Source organism: Rana temporaria, chromosome 5 (genome assembly GCF_905171775.1).
Source record: "Rana temporaria chromosome 5, aRanTem1.1, whole genome shotgun sequence".
Classification (NCBI taxonomy): domain Eukaryota; kingdom Metazoa; phylum Chordata; class Amphibia; order Anura; family Ranidae; genus Rana; species Rana temporaria.
The window spans coordinates 33,109,924-33,125,680 of record NC_053493.1 but is presented as its reverse complement, the minus strand read 5'-3'; positions in this window follow the sequence as shown (position 1 = coordinate 33,125,680).

Below are 15,757 nucleotides of genomic sequence, written 5' to 3'. Positions count from 1 at the left end.
AGATTTTCCCCAGTTCAGGGGAGGAAGGAACATAATGGCCACGAATCCTCCCCCTAGACTTCACGGTAGGCCCAAGGACCCACACCCTCCATCCTAGTGAGGAACAGAAACACAGACAAAAGTGCAGCGACAAACGTGAAGAAAAAATAAAGCATGCTAGTGCTTAGGCTTGACCCTGACCTACCCAAAAGGACTAGCCTAAAAAGGCGCAGCACAGAAAAAAAATTGGTGCCAGGCCCATGTGCTAATTCTCATTGTGGGGTTCCCAGTCCCGAAGTGATACTAAGAGCACCCCTGGGGTGACCAACTCCCCTGGGGCACTAACACCCATGCCTTCCCAGTCCATGGCCAGACCAGGTAGCCCCTTGAGTCTTCCCTGGGGCATTATTTCAGTGCCCCACATTCAGTGGGTGCCCTGGTTTCTGTTCCAGCAGGTACTAAACTTAAGAGCCCCCATCATACCAGCAGGGACACTATATAGCCAGTCATTCCTGCCAAAAGACCAGAATAGGTATACCCATAGTCAACTCCTCTGGCTCTGCACCCATCCCAGACTGCATGCTCCCAGTCCTCTCAGGCATGCCTCTCCAGTCCTCCCAATTGTGCTTGTCACTCACCAGCCCTCCTGCATCAGTACTGTATTATGTGGGGTCTTGTAACATATAATTCCCCTTACTTGGAGTTCCCCCCCACTGTCAAGCAATTATACATTAAATTGGGATCTCATAATTACTAATCATAATAGACTATTAAGATAACAGAATGTAGGCTTACAATCCCTTGTTAGGGACACTGGCATTTCTTTCTCTTATAGGAGAATTAATGTCTTCAACCACATCCATTTGTGCCTGGAGGCTTTGGATTTTGGGGTCCATCCATATATAGGGGTTGCTGTTCCACACCAGATTTTATACAGTATACTGCACATTGTTTAGACATCCACAACAGGTAGTAACATGTTTTGTTTGGCCTACTGATATATATATATAGATTCACAAGGCAATGGAGGAGAACTGCACACGGTATATAACAAGTGCCAGCAAACAGGTCTTCCCACCGCCCATATATATAAGAGAAAAAGTTCAAGATTTGCTGCACTTAAAATCGTTTTATTTTTTCAAATCTTCTCGTAAAGGTTACATACCAGAGTACTCTGGTATGTAACCTTTACGAGAAGATTTGAAAAATAAAAAGATTTTAAGTGCAGCAAATCTTGAACTTTTTCTCTTATATATATATAGATATATACACACTGTATATACTGCATATACCTGTGTGTTTGTTGAATTTAAGTTGGTTGATGTTTTTTTTTCTGTGTTTCCAGACATATAAAAGTGCTGTGATTCCTGAAGACGCAGGCTATGTCCTGTGAAACGCGTTGAATAAATAATTAGTATAACTCCCCTTGAACGCTTGAGTTCTGGGTCATGTTATTTTGTAGTTACTGTATGTTTAATATGCAATTTACCCTCACTTTTGGGTTTTTAAAGAAATCTTTTTATGTTTATGCCAATAAAGGTATCAATCGTTAACACTTTTTTGGTGTGGTGCCATGAAATTCCTACTTAGCTGTATTTTGGTTAGGAATGTCTTTTTTTGTGTCAGTAGTTGGGGGGTAGGTGGGGGTTTCAGTCTGGAGTGTCAGCAACTTGGGAGTGGGTGTCAGTCTGTGGTGTCAGTAGTTGGGGGTGGTCTATGGGTCACTCCTGACCCCTGAACTCTGCCTCACTCACTGCTGACCCCTGAAATCTACATCACTTACTATAGACCCCTGAACTCTGCATTACTTACTACTGAACCCTAAAATCTGCATTGCCCCTGACCCTTGAATTCTGTGTCACATACTCTGACCCCCGAACTTTGGGTTGCTTACTCCTAATCCCTGAAGTCTGCACCACTTACTACTGATCCCTAAGCTCTGCGTCACTTATTCCTGACCCATAAACTCTGCATCACTTTCTACAGACCCTTGACATCACTTACTCCTGACATCTAAGGCTGGGTTCACACCTATGCAAATTGGATGCAGGTTTCCCCACAACCAATTCTCATAGCAGGAGAATGTGACCAGCTCTCTATGGAGCCGGTTCACATGTCTCCGGAACGTCTTTGCCTCCGTTTAAGGGCCGAATTCCGTGGCCTGTTTAGGCGTGAACCGAGCCCGAACCTCTCTACTGACCCCTGAACTCTGAGTTACTTACTTCTGAACCTTTGTACTCTGGATTGCTTTACGCCCCAGCCAATATTTAGTGCAACAAAAACTGCACCCAATTTTTGCCTCTGCATCACTTACTACTGACCACTGAACTCTGCCTCACTTACTCCTGATCCCTGCATCACTTACTCCTGATCCCTGAACTTTGCGTTACTTAATCCTGATCCCTGAATTCTTCCTCATTTACTCCTGACCCCTGAACTCTGAATCACTTACTCATAACCCCTGAACTCTGCGCTACTTACTCCTGAACCCTGAACTCTGCGTCACTTACTCCTGATCCCTGCATCACTTACTCCTGATCTCTGAACTCTGCGTTACTTAATCCTGACCCCTGAACTCTGCATTCCTTACTCCGGATCCCTGAACTCTGCATCACTTACTCTGATCCCTGAACTCCGCCTCACTTACTCCTGATCCCTGAACTCTGTGTCACTTACTCCTGATCCCTGAACTCTGTGTCACTTACTACTGATCCCTGAAATCTGCGTTACTTAATCCTGACCCCTGAACTCTGCATCTCTTGCTCCTAATCCCTGAACTCTGCATCACTTACTCTGATCCCTGAACTCTGCCTCACTTACTCCTGACCTCTGAACTCTACGTCACTTACTCCTGATCCCTGAACTCTGCCTCAGTTACTCCTGACCCCTGAACTCTGCCTCAGTTCCTCCTGACCCCTGAAATCTGCCTCAGTTCCTCCTGACCCCTGAACTCTGCCTCAGTTCCTCCTGACCCCTGAACTGTGGTGACTGGTGAAGTATCTGCATTCAGAGCCACCAGCCCAACATATCTTATTGGTAATGTCCCAAGGTTCAATTCCCCCAGCCCTGTCCTCCACGGGGCCCTCTTATGCCTCGTACACATGGCCGGACTTTCCGAGAAAAATAGTCAGACAGGCTTTTTTTCCTCGGAAAGTTCAGCCGTGTGTAGCCTCCATCTGAGTTTTTTGTCGGAAGTCCGACGGACCTAAAATAGAGAATCTGTTCTCTTTCTATCCGTCGGACTTCCGACGGGCTCACGGCGGACTTTTGCATGGTCAAAAGTCCGACCGTGTGTACAAGGCATTAGTTTAACTAATGTGCATTTCTGATGCTATCCAGGCAACATTGGCATTGTGCTACAGCCACTCAATATACTTTCAGTCTGAGCTTTATACAATCTTCTAAATTCAGATTCAGCTGACTTTTCCCAGTGTTTCTGTAGTGTTCTTTAGCCTTAAAGTGCCATACAGCCTTCAGCAGTTTATAAGCCAGTCGGATCATCGTACAGAGCGTGGATTGCCCTCTGTGACAGCTTTGATTTGAATTGCCCAGCACCCGCAGTCACACAAAGTCCGCCTTCTGGATCGGCTCCTATGATAGACATCACACGTCCCGGCATTGGACCAGTGCACTGTCTATCAAAGGAGCCGGTCCAGGAGGTGGGAATTTGTGTGACTGCAGCTGCCAGGCAATTCAAATCAAAGCTGTCACAGTGGGAGATCCGCGCTCTTTGTGCTGATCCGACTGTCTCTCCTCTTCCTCTCCTCTCTCTTCCCCAGGTTCCGGGGAGAACGGCTCCCATTTAACCAGCGGCGCTCACCCCCCTCTCTGAGGCAGCCCCACACTTGCCCTTAAGCTTTTTCCACTTGCCAAATGCGAGCAGGCGAGTGGAAATTGTAAGGGCTGGAGAAGGGGATGGTTAAAACTCCTGCCAGCTTATTTTTTACTGTCTGTGTCCCTTTGGGGAATTTTCCTTTACTTCCTGTCCCAGAGATGCAATAGGAAGTTAAAGAAAATCTCCCAATGGGAGAATAATTTTTCTTTTAGACAGTGGTCACTGGAAAAAGGTGTTCCTATTAGACAATATCTCCTCACCTTTTATTCTGGGGACAACTCTAAAATGTTGGATTTCCCATCATCTTTTTTCCTTTTTTCTTTTTTTTCTAAATGACAATGATTACCAGTACAAATAGAGAGGGTGCACCTCCTCAGTGGGAACTGTAATAAAAACTAGACAGAGGATTTAAAGTGGAGTTCCGGCCACAATTTCACTTTTTAAATATAAATACACCTGTAATACACAAGCTTAATGTATTCTAGTAAAGTTAGTCTGTAAACTAAGGTCCGTTTTGTTAGGTTGTTACAGCATTTAGACACTTTATAAAATAGAAATTGACTGGGGCCATCTTAAGTGTGGGCATCATGAAGCCAGACTGTATGACTTCCTGGATTTCAGCCTTGCAGATCTCGCACATGCTCAGTGCTGCACAAGCAGTGTAATAGGTTTCAGATCAGGTTTCAGCACCTGTACTGTCCAAGTCACATGATTCTTCGAGACTGGGGAGTGCACAGACTCCTGGAAAGTGACACCCACTACATTCCCAGGAGTCTGTGCGGTGTGGGTTAGGAAGCTTAAGCACCTAGGTGCAGGAAGAGGGAAGATTAACTATTCTGCCTAGCAACAACACTTTGAGGCATCTAAAAAAAAAAAAAAAATTCTTAACGGACTAATGACATTTTTTTAAAAATACTGATGTAATGTTATATTTATGAGTGGAACTCCACTTTAATCCTTTCTCACTCTAAACATGCCAAAAATAACACACACACATATATAGCCGGATTCAGGTATGTGAGCCTAACGTTAGGCAGGTGTAGCGTATTGCATATACGCTACGCCGCCGTAAGTTAGATAGGCAAAAGCACTTGCGTCCTAAGTTACGGCGGCGTATCGTAAATGTGCCGACCTAAGCGCGCCTAATTCAAATTGTGAAGAGGTGGGCGTGTTTTATTCTAATGAACCGTGACCCGACGTGATTGACGTTTTTTACGAACGGCGCATGCGTCGTCTGTGGACATATCCCAGTGCGCATGCTCCAAATTACCCTGCAAAGACTTATTGGTTTTGACGTGAATGTAAATAACGCCCAGCCCCATTCACGGACGACTTACGCAAACGACGTAAAAATTCCAAAATTCGACGCGGGACTGACGTCCATACTTAACATTGGCTAGGCCAGCTTTTTGTTGGACTAACTTTACGCCTGAAAACGCCTTACGTAAACGGCGTTTCTTTACTGCGACGGGCAAGCATACGTTCGTGAATAGGTGTATCTCGCTGATTTACGCATTCTAGGCGTAAATCAGCGTACACGCCCCTAGCGGCCGGCGTAAATAGTCAGCTAAGATACGACGGCCCCCACAGTCGTATCTTAGCTACATTTAAGTGTACAGTATCTCAATTTGAGAATACACTTAAATGTACGACGGCGCAGATTCAGCGTTACAACGCCGTATCTACTGATACGCCGGCGTAAAGCTCTCTGAATCTGGCTAATAGTGTATACATACTTTACATACAGTATATCAATGCTAAATATCACTAGTGATGTTGTGACTAGAGTGGTATTTATCAACCTGGATAAAATGAATCACAGTGGGTGTGCTGTTCATGTTTCCATGGAGGAGTAAACATTCTAGAACTGTATTGTTGTAACTACGCAGAGCTCAAAGTTAAGTTTCGTTTCTCCAGTTCTTTGGCAGAGTGACAAATAGCTTGCACATGACTCGACTAGGAAATACCTTCGGTCAAAAACGAAACTTTGGATGTTGTCGAGAAAGAGAAAAACAGCAAGGCTCCACCAGGGCAGCTATATACAGGATTTATATTGCACAGCTCCTAGCAACTTTAGAGCTGAACACACATTCACACACACATTTTGTCATGTTACAACCAAAAATGCAAATGTATTTTATTGGGATTTTATGTGATAGATCAACACAAAGTGGTACATAATTGTGAAGTGGAAGGAAAATGATAAACCCAGATATTACCTTGTAAAGGTACAGTAGCAGCAGTAGGAGGCTCCCAACTGTCTCTGATTTCGAGGGGCTGTCCCTGATTTGGAGCAATGTCCCTCTGTCCCTCTTTCCTCCTCATGTGTCCCTCATTTTGCTCTGACCTATATAGTTGTAATTAAAATGTACTTTTTATCTTTTAAAAATTGTTTCCCAGTGCTAAACCTTTCATCCGATTTCTAAATTACTGCATTTGTAAATTTCAAAAGTCCAAATAAAGGAATAGTAGTGGTTAAAAAAAGCACTGGTGAGTTTAACGAATCATTTATTTTTTTGGTATAACTCTCCTTTAACCACTTGCTTACTGGGCACATACACCCCCTTCCTGCCCAAGCGAAATTTCAGCTTCCGGCACTGCGTCGCTTTAACTAACAATTGCGCGTTCGTGCGACGTGGCTCCCAAACAAAATTGGCGTCCCTTTTTTTCCCAAAAATAGAGCTTTCTTTTGGTGGTATTTGATCACCTCTGCGGTTTTTATTTTTTGTGCTATAAACAAAAATAGAGCGCCAATTTTGAAAAAAACACAATATTTTTTACTTTTTGCTATAATAAATATACCATTTTTTTTTTAACAATTTTTTTTCTCAGTTTAGGCCGATACGTATTCTTCTACATATTTTTTGGTAAAACAAAAATCACAATAAGTGTATAGTGACTGGTTTGTGCAAAACAAAATAGGGGACATAATTATGTTTTTTTTTTTTTTTACTAGTAATGGCAGTGATCTGCGATTTTTATTGGGACTGCGCCATTATGGCGGACACTTTTGACACATTTTTGGGACCATTCACATTTATACAGTGATCCGTGCTATAAATATGCACTGATTACTGTATAAATGTGACTGGCAGGGAAGGGGTTAACACTAGGGGGCGAGAAAGGGGTTAAATGTGTATCCTGGGAGTGATTCTAACTGTGGGGGGCGGGGACTGACTGGGGGAGGTGACCGATCTGTGTCCCTATGTACAAGAGACACAGAATCGGTCTCCTCTCCCTGACAGGACGTGGATCTCTGTGTTTACACACAGAGATCCACGGTCCTGCTCAGTTACTGGGCAAACGCGGCCACGTGCATCGGGTTCCCAGTAACGTGGCGGGTGCGCGCACGCCACCGGCAGCACGTGCGCCCCCTAGTTGCTCTGCAAGACGAGGACGTCATATGACGTCCTCTCAGAACAACAGAGCTATCGTGCCGCCTTCAATTGACGGCGGCCGGTAGTAAGGTGGTTAAGGGGCGTGGCAGGGGGTGAGTGAGTGAATAACTTGTATAGTGCTACAAATGCGAACTGAATCGCCTCAAGGCGCTTGGTATCCATTTTCTTCTTTAGCCTTCAGAACAGGTGCGTCTTGAGTTTTTTTCTGAAGGCCTGATGATTTACTTCCGTACGGATGTTAGTTAGTAACACGTTCCACAGTCGAGGTCCTTGGACTGCGAATCTTTGTTCTCCTTTGGACTTGTAGCGGGCCTTGGGGATTTGGAGTCGATTTTGGTTAGTTGATCGAAGGACGCGATTGGGGTTGTGGTATGTTATTTTCTCACATAAATATTGGGGGGCGAGTCCTTGTACACATTTGTGCGTCAGGCAGAGGGTCTTAAATGTGACTCGGCCCTTTACGGCCAGCCAATGGAGGGTCCTCAGGGACGGAGTGAATGATTCCCAGGTTTTTTTTCCTGTTACCAGTCTTGCTGCCACGTTCAAGGCGACTTGTAGACGAGCAATCTGTTATTTTGGGAGTCCGAGGTAGAGGGAGTTTGCATAGTCGAGTCTGGAGTTGATAATTGTTCCAACCACTACTGCTGTATCCTCTTTCAGGATGAAGGGAATGAGTCCGGTGCCTATATACTTTTGATAATAGGTGTAACGGTCACCACCGTTTACGACCTTCCATCAACCCACGACAGCTTATCTACACTCCAACCAACAGGCAGTCCATAAGAATTCCCTCAATAACGAGACTGACAAGCTCTGTTACTGCGTCAAAATATGAACTGAACTTTTAATGGTCTCTTCTCAGCTTTTTATGCAGTTACAATCATGTGACAGTATTAAAAAGGCTAATTACTAAGGCTAATTACTAAACATTCTAGACGTGTCGGCGCTGGCCTATAATTATCATGATCTAATCACGGCACATTCCTTCATTAACAGCATAACAAACAAAACACCATCACACACTGAGTTCCCTAGGCAGACGTTCTGTCTCCGCATACAGCTTGACACATATTCACACCTCTAAGCATCAATAGGCTTTAGACAGTGTTATCACACAATTAAAGGCCTTTCAAGAGCCAGCCTTATTTAACATGTTAACAGTCTTCACAGAGAGATGAGTCATAGAATATTCTTTGCAGGCATTAAGGAATATACTGTAGATCACTGTCCACGCCAAAACAATCCAACATGTGTCCCCCATCTCCTGGCTCAATCTGTGCCCAAAAGTCACTCCTGTTACAATAGGTGTTCCTCGTACCCATCTCAAAAAGTTGGGAGGTATGTAGAGGTGATATCATCACTGTGCTGTGCATAGTCTGTGCAATGAGCTGAGTTGTAAGAGGGACCGATCAGGCCCCACCCACTATATGCTGCCGCATGTCAAAGCTTCACAAAAATGCAAAGAAAAACAAAGAAACAGAACACATCCCAAATCGTGCTTTGTGAATATTCATTCACTCCATTAGGAGCAGTGGCCGCTGGTGCTCAATATTATAAAAAAAAGTATGACCCCCCCCCCCCCCCCAAATCCATACCAGTTCCTTATCTGAGCTTAGCTGGAAAGGTTGAAGGGGCAGTTAGCATGTGCCCCCCGCCATCCTCCTATATCATACCAGGCCACATGTCCTTAAAATAGAGATGGTACCTTGCCCAGGGAGGCCCTGGCAGAGCACCTTTCCACCATGTTGGTGAGGACAAGGGCCTCTTCCCCACATCCCTGGCCAAGTGGATGTGGGAGTCTGCAGGTGGGGTTCTTATCAGAATCTGCAAGCCCCCAAAAAATAAGGGGGCCCCAGATATCTGCCCACCCCATGTAAATAAGAAAGGTGTATTATGGTTATTTATTCATAAGAAAAAAAAGAGTATTATGAATGTAAATAAACACACCACACAACTAACACAGCCTTTGAAATGAGAAACACTCACCTCTTTTCTTTCCATAGTTTTTGGCAGGAGCTTGTAGTGGGTAGGTCTGGCGAGTTCCTCCCACGGCTCTGCTCTCTGCACAATGATGTTGTATCTGCTATTTTCATATAGTAAAACCTATTAGCCAGATTCAGGTAGCCGACTCTGCGCCGTCGTAAATTTAAGCATATTCTCAAACTGAGAGGCTTAAATGTTGCTAAGATACGAGCGGTGTAAGTCTTCCTACGCCGCCGAAGCTTAGCTGTCTATTTAAGCTGGCCGCTAGGGGCGTGTACGCTGATTTATGCCTAGAATATGTAAATCAGCGAGATGCGCCTATTCACGAACGTATGCACGGCCGTCACAGTAAAGATACGCCGTTTTTACGTAAGGCGTTTTCAGGCGTAAAGATAAACCACCAAAAAGATGGCGCAGCCAATGTTAAGTATGGATGTCGGAACCGCGTGAAATATTTCAATTTTTACGTCGTTTGCGTAAGTCGTCCGTGAATGGGGCTGGGCGTAATTTACGTTCACGTCGAAACCAATGAGTCTTTGCGGCATAATTTGGAGCATGCGCACTGGGATACGTCCACGGACAGCGCATGCGCCGTTCGTTCAAAACATCATTTACGTGGGGTCATGCTTTATTTACATAAAACACGCCCACCTCTTCACAATTTGAATTAGGCGCGCTTACGCTGGCACATTTACGCTACACCGCTGTAACTTAGGACTCAAGTGCTTTGTGAATACAGCACTTGCCTCTCTAACTTGTGGCGGTGTAACGTAAATTACATAAGCTACGCCCACATAACTTTAAGCCGCCGTACGTGAATCTAGCTATGTGTTTTCAGAGGTGTTTGGTGGACAATAAAGAGGGTTTATATACTCTGTGGCTTTTGAAGAATATATTTAAATTATAACAGGAACAAGATCGAATCTATGATGTATTATGACATTGTGACTCAAGCCCTGTATGTATTGTATTATTTATTATTTTGCACTGCTGTTTTTGCCTAGAAGCTCTGGCCATTCTTGAAGAAGTTGCTTCATGGCTGGCTTATTGTGCTGCTCTTGTTGTCATTGGCCCAGATTCAGTAAGAATCTGCGCCTTTCTTACGCAGGCACAGGGCAGCGTTTTTGCCCTGCGCCCGCGCAAATTTTCTGCGCTGCCCGCGATTCACGGAGCAGAAGCTCTGTAAATTGCGGGGGCGCTGTGTTAACTTGCCCGGCGTACGGGCGCCTAATGTAAATGATCCCGCCGGGGGCGGGAATCATTTAAATTAGGCGCGCTCCCGCGCCGAGCGTAGAGCGCATGCTCCGTCGGGAAACTTTCCCGACGTGCATTGCGGCAAATGACGTCGCAAGGACGTCATTTGCTTCAAAGTGAACGTGAATGGCGTCCAGCGCCATTCACGATCCACTTACGGAAACGACGTAAAATTTGAACGTCGCGACGCGGGAACGTGGCCATCCTATAGCATTGGCTGCGCCTGCTATTAGGATGTGTAACGTTGCGCGAAACCCGACGTACGCAAATTACGTAATTTGCGTACGCAGGGCCAGCGCAAGTTTGTGAATCGGTGTTAGTATGCAATTTGCATACTATACACAGATCACAATGGGAGCGCCCCCTAGCGGTTTTCGCTAGAATGCAGCCTAAAATCTGCGTGGCATAAGAGCCTTATGCCGCGCAGATTTTAGGCTGCAGTCGGCGTAGCGATTTCCTGAATCAGGAGCATTCGCTACGCCGGAGCAAGTAAGCAATTGCGCCGTGTAACCTATGGTTACACGGGCGCAATTGCTTCTTGAATCTGGCCCATTGATGCAATGTTTTTTGTGTCTTTTTTTCTTTTTATCTTTTATCATTTTTTTAAATAAATAAATTATGGTAAAAAAATAAATGTCAGCATATCCCACTACAGTGTGTACTTACCTCAATCCAATAGCACTTAGTGTGATTTCTGTTTGCTCTCTCATGGGTACTCTGACCGGGCTATGGCTATGCGGCTCCATACACATCAAACTGCAATTGACTGTGTGTTCTGACACCTTTCTTTCGGAACCAGCATTAACCTTTTTAGCAATTTGAGCTACAGTGGCTCTTCTATTGGATCGGACTACATGGGCCATCCTTCGTTCCAAATGTTCATCAATGATCCTTGGCTGCCCATGACCCTGTCTCCAGTTGGCTGGTTTTCCTTCTTTGCACCTTTTTGGTTGGTCCCACAAGAGCTGCAGTTTTAGAGTTGCTCTGACCCAATCATGTAGCTATTATAATTTGACTCTTGTCAAAGTTGCTCAAATCCTTACACGTGTCCATTTTTTCTACTTACAACACAGCAACTTCAGGGAAAACATGTTCACTTGTTGCCTAATGTATCCCATCCACTTTTAGGTGCCATTGTCACAAGATAATCAACGTTATTCACTTTGACTGTTAGGCCGCGTACACACGGTCGGACCAAACCAATGAGACTGGCCCGTCGGACCGTTTTCATCGGTTCACCTCTGAAGTGGCCGTACGGCCTGATATGCGTACACACTATCAGTCCAAAATCCGATCGGGTCAGACCGCGGCGACGTAAAACACACGACGTGATGAAAAAAAATGAAGTTCAATGCTTCCAATCATGCGTCGACTTAATTCTGAGCATGCGCGAGTTTTGAACCGATGCTTTTCTGTACTAACCATCGGTTTGGTCCGATCGGGCAGCGGTCCATCGGTTCAGTTTTGAAGCATGTTTAGAAATTTTGGACCAAAGGAAACCAGACCGATAGCCTATACACATGGTCGGTTTGGTCCGATGAAAATGAACTTCGGTTCATTCTCATCGGACCAAACCGACCGTGTGTACGGGGCCTTAGTGGTTATAAAGTGTGGTTGCTTGATGTGTGCCGGTGTGTGTGTCTGTGTAAATGTGTGTATATATATATATACTTGCGTTGAACTCCACCGTACATACAAATAAAAAAGGGAGAGGAGTCACGTCTGACGTCACCTGCGGCCACTGCACTGGTTTGAAACTAGTACATGTTCTTGATGCTGGCACTAGCATAGAGAGTGCCATTTATTGTGAGTATTTTCTTTCCTGTTTTTCTATTCTACCATTTAAACTTTTATACAGAGAGCACTAGATTGCCTCTTTTTTATTTGTATGTACGGTGGAGTTTAACGGCAGCATAAATCTATATTGTATGTGTGGGTCCACCACTGCTGTGACGGATGATTTCAGCTGGATCAGGATATCCATTGTCACTCCGTTTGTTAGTTCACTGCTGTGTGACCTATTGTAGGTCAAATAGATGAGGTGAGAGGCCAATCTCTATGTGGTGGAGGGATCTGTGTCACCCATTTATACGTCCTACTGCACCGATGTTTTGTGCTCTACACATGCACTGATAGACTCTTATTTTCTGATCTCTACATGGACTTTTATGTCATGATGCATTGTTAATTTTTTTCTATTGCGCTGCACTAATTTTATAGATTGAATCCTTTCATTCCTAACACATTACCCAGTCCATATCAGTAAAGATATCCAGCATAAGATTTTTGTCTGTTGAGATCTGATATATTTTCAAAGCGTTCCTTTCATTTTTTTGAGCAGTGTATATATATATATATATATATATATATGATTTTTATTGGAAAAAAAAATAGCTTACAACGTGATATAAACGTATTTATTTTGAATTCCAAATTACAGCAAATTTTGAAAATATCAATTCATAATGAAACAGTCCATTTATTCCCATTTTACATTTACAAGATTAGAAGAACTAAATGTATTCACTCTTGAGAAGAGGAGAATAAGGGGGATATGATCACCATGTACAAATATATAAGGGGTCCATATAGTGAACTTGGTGTTGAGTTATTCACTTTACGGTCATCACTGAGAACAAGGGGGCACTCTACGTCTAGAGGAAAAGAGATTTAATCTCCAAATATGGAAAAGTTTCTTCACAGTAAAGCCCTGTACACACAATAGGTCCATCCGATGAGAATGGTCTGAAGGACCGTTGTCCTAGGTTAACCGATGAAGCTGACTGATGGTCAGTCGTGCCTACACACCATAGGTTAAAAAAACGATTGTGTCATATAGCGGTGACGTAAAACACAACGACGTGCTGAAAAAAAACGAAGTTCAATGCTTCCAAGCATGCGTCGACTTGATTCTGAGCATACATGGATTTTTAACCGATGGTTGTGCCTACTAACGATCGGTTTTTAACTATCGGTTAGGAATCCATCGGTTAAATTTAAAACAAGTTGGCTTTTTTTAACCGATGGATAAATAACCGATGGCGCCCACACACGATCGTTTTGGACCGATGAAAACGGTCCATCAGACCGTTCTCATCGGTTTAACCAATCGTGTGTACGCGACCTAAGAGCTGTGAAAATGTGGAACAGACTCCCTCCAGAGGTGGTTCTGGCCAGCTCAGTAGATTGCTTTAAGAAAGGCCTGGATTCTTTCCTAAATGTACAGAATATAACTGAGTACTAAGATTTGTAGGTAAAGTTGATCCAGGGTAAATCCGATTGCCTCTCGGGGGATCGGGAAGGAATTTTTTCCCCTGCTGTAGCAATTGGATCATGCTCTGCTGGGGTTTTTTGCCTTCCTCTGGATCAACTTGAACTGTGGGTATGGAGTTGAGTGTATAGGATTGTACTGTGTTTTTTATTTTGTTTGTTTATTTTTTTGTGGTTGAACTGGATGGACTTGTGTCTTTTTTCAACCTGACTATCTATGTAACTATGTAACATTAATTATTAACTATTTGTCCTGGTGACCTTTATCAACAGTCAGTTTTACAGTAAATCTTCCAATGGGCACAGCTGTTCCAGTGACAATGATCTAATAGGAGAATTCGCCTAATTTAGTAAAGATATTCTGTCACCTCCTGTTGCATGACTAGAAATCTCCCCAACATGACAGACAGCAAAAATACAGTAAATTAACCGGAGTTAAACTAAAAACTAAAGTAGAAAGTTTACACTATACATACCATTTAATAATTAAAATTTCACTGTAATAATAAAAATGATAAAGTTATACTTTTAGCTATTTGATTGCAATTTACAGCTGGATATTGGCTATGATTTTAGAAAATGAAAGCAGTTTGAAGGTCAAGTTTAACATTCAAATTCAGAGTTTTGGTTACACAATTCTGGTACATTCCTAAAGTGTCGCTGGGTGAAAAAATATCATAAAACCAGACCTGTAAAACAGTAGGCTTTATATTCACCTTCTTGCAGAGCAATGACCTCCTAACATGCAACACACCATGGTCCTCATATTACATAGCTGCATGACACAGTAGTGACCATGGGTGTGCGCACCCTTTTGCATTAGGATGTGCACCTGAAAGCTCAAACACATATGTGTGTGCATGTGTATTTATACTAACAGGGCCAGATTCTCGTAGAATGGCGTATCTATGCGGCGGCGTAGCGTATCCGATTTACGTTACGCCGCCGCAAGTTTTTCAGGCAAGTGCTTTATTCACAAAGCACTTGCCTGTAAAGTTGCGGCGGCGTAGCGTAAATCACGCGGCTTAATTCAAATTCGGCGGGTAGGGGGCGTGTATCATTTAAATGAAGCGTGTCCCCACGCCGAACGAACTGCTCATGCGCCGTCTGTAAAATATCCCAGTGTGCATTGCTCCAAATGACGTCGCAAGGACGTCATTGGTTTCGACGTGAACGTAAATGGCGTCCAGCCCCATTCACGGATGACTTACGCAAACAATGTAACTTTTTTAAATTTCGACGCGGGAACGACGGCCATACTTAACATTGGCTGCGCCTCATATAGCAGGGGCAACTTTACGCCGGGATAAGCCTAACGTAAACGTCGTAACTTTACTGCGTCGGCCGCGTGTACGTTCGGGAATTCGCGTATCTAGCTAATTTAGAGACTTACGCCTGTCGGATCTAATGGATATCTATGCGTAACTGAGTCTAAGAATCAGTCGCATAGATACGACGGCTCAGATTAGGACTTACGACGGCGTACATGGCGCTGCGCCGTCGTAAGTCCTTCGAGAATCTGGGCCACAGTGTCTGTAGAGCAGTGGACAATGTCAGTAGGACTGAGACTGGTGTCAGTAGGGCAGTGGACGGTGTCTGTAGTTAATTTTTTTATATTATTTTTTTATTATTATTTTATTACAATTTTATTTATTTATTTTGTTTTTTACAATATCTTTAGGAGCCTCATTAGGGGGCTTTGGTGAAATATCAGGGGTATAAACAGGGGGGATCTGCACCACATAGGGAGTATAGGGTGTGCCCTGGCACAACTGGCACACCCTGTGCGCACGCCTATGATAGTTACATAGTGGTTAGCAGAAGGAACCACGGCACATGTTGTGGAATGCAGGCATCCAACACAACTGGAAATATTGGATGTAAAGATTCTTCAGGTGGCCACAGGACAGAGCATAGACTGGAAGTACAAACATCAGGGCAAGTAAATATAAACTCTGTTATTTGCAGGTCCTACTTTGTGAACACTTTTTAACCCACTAACAGGGTAACTTGAGGGTATGGTATTTTGAATATTTTT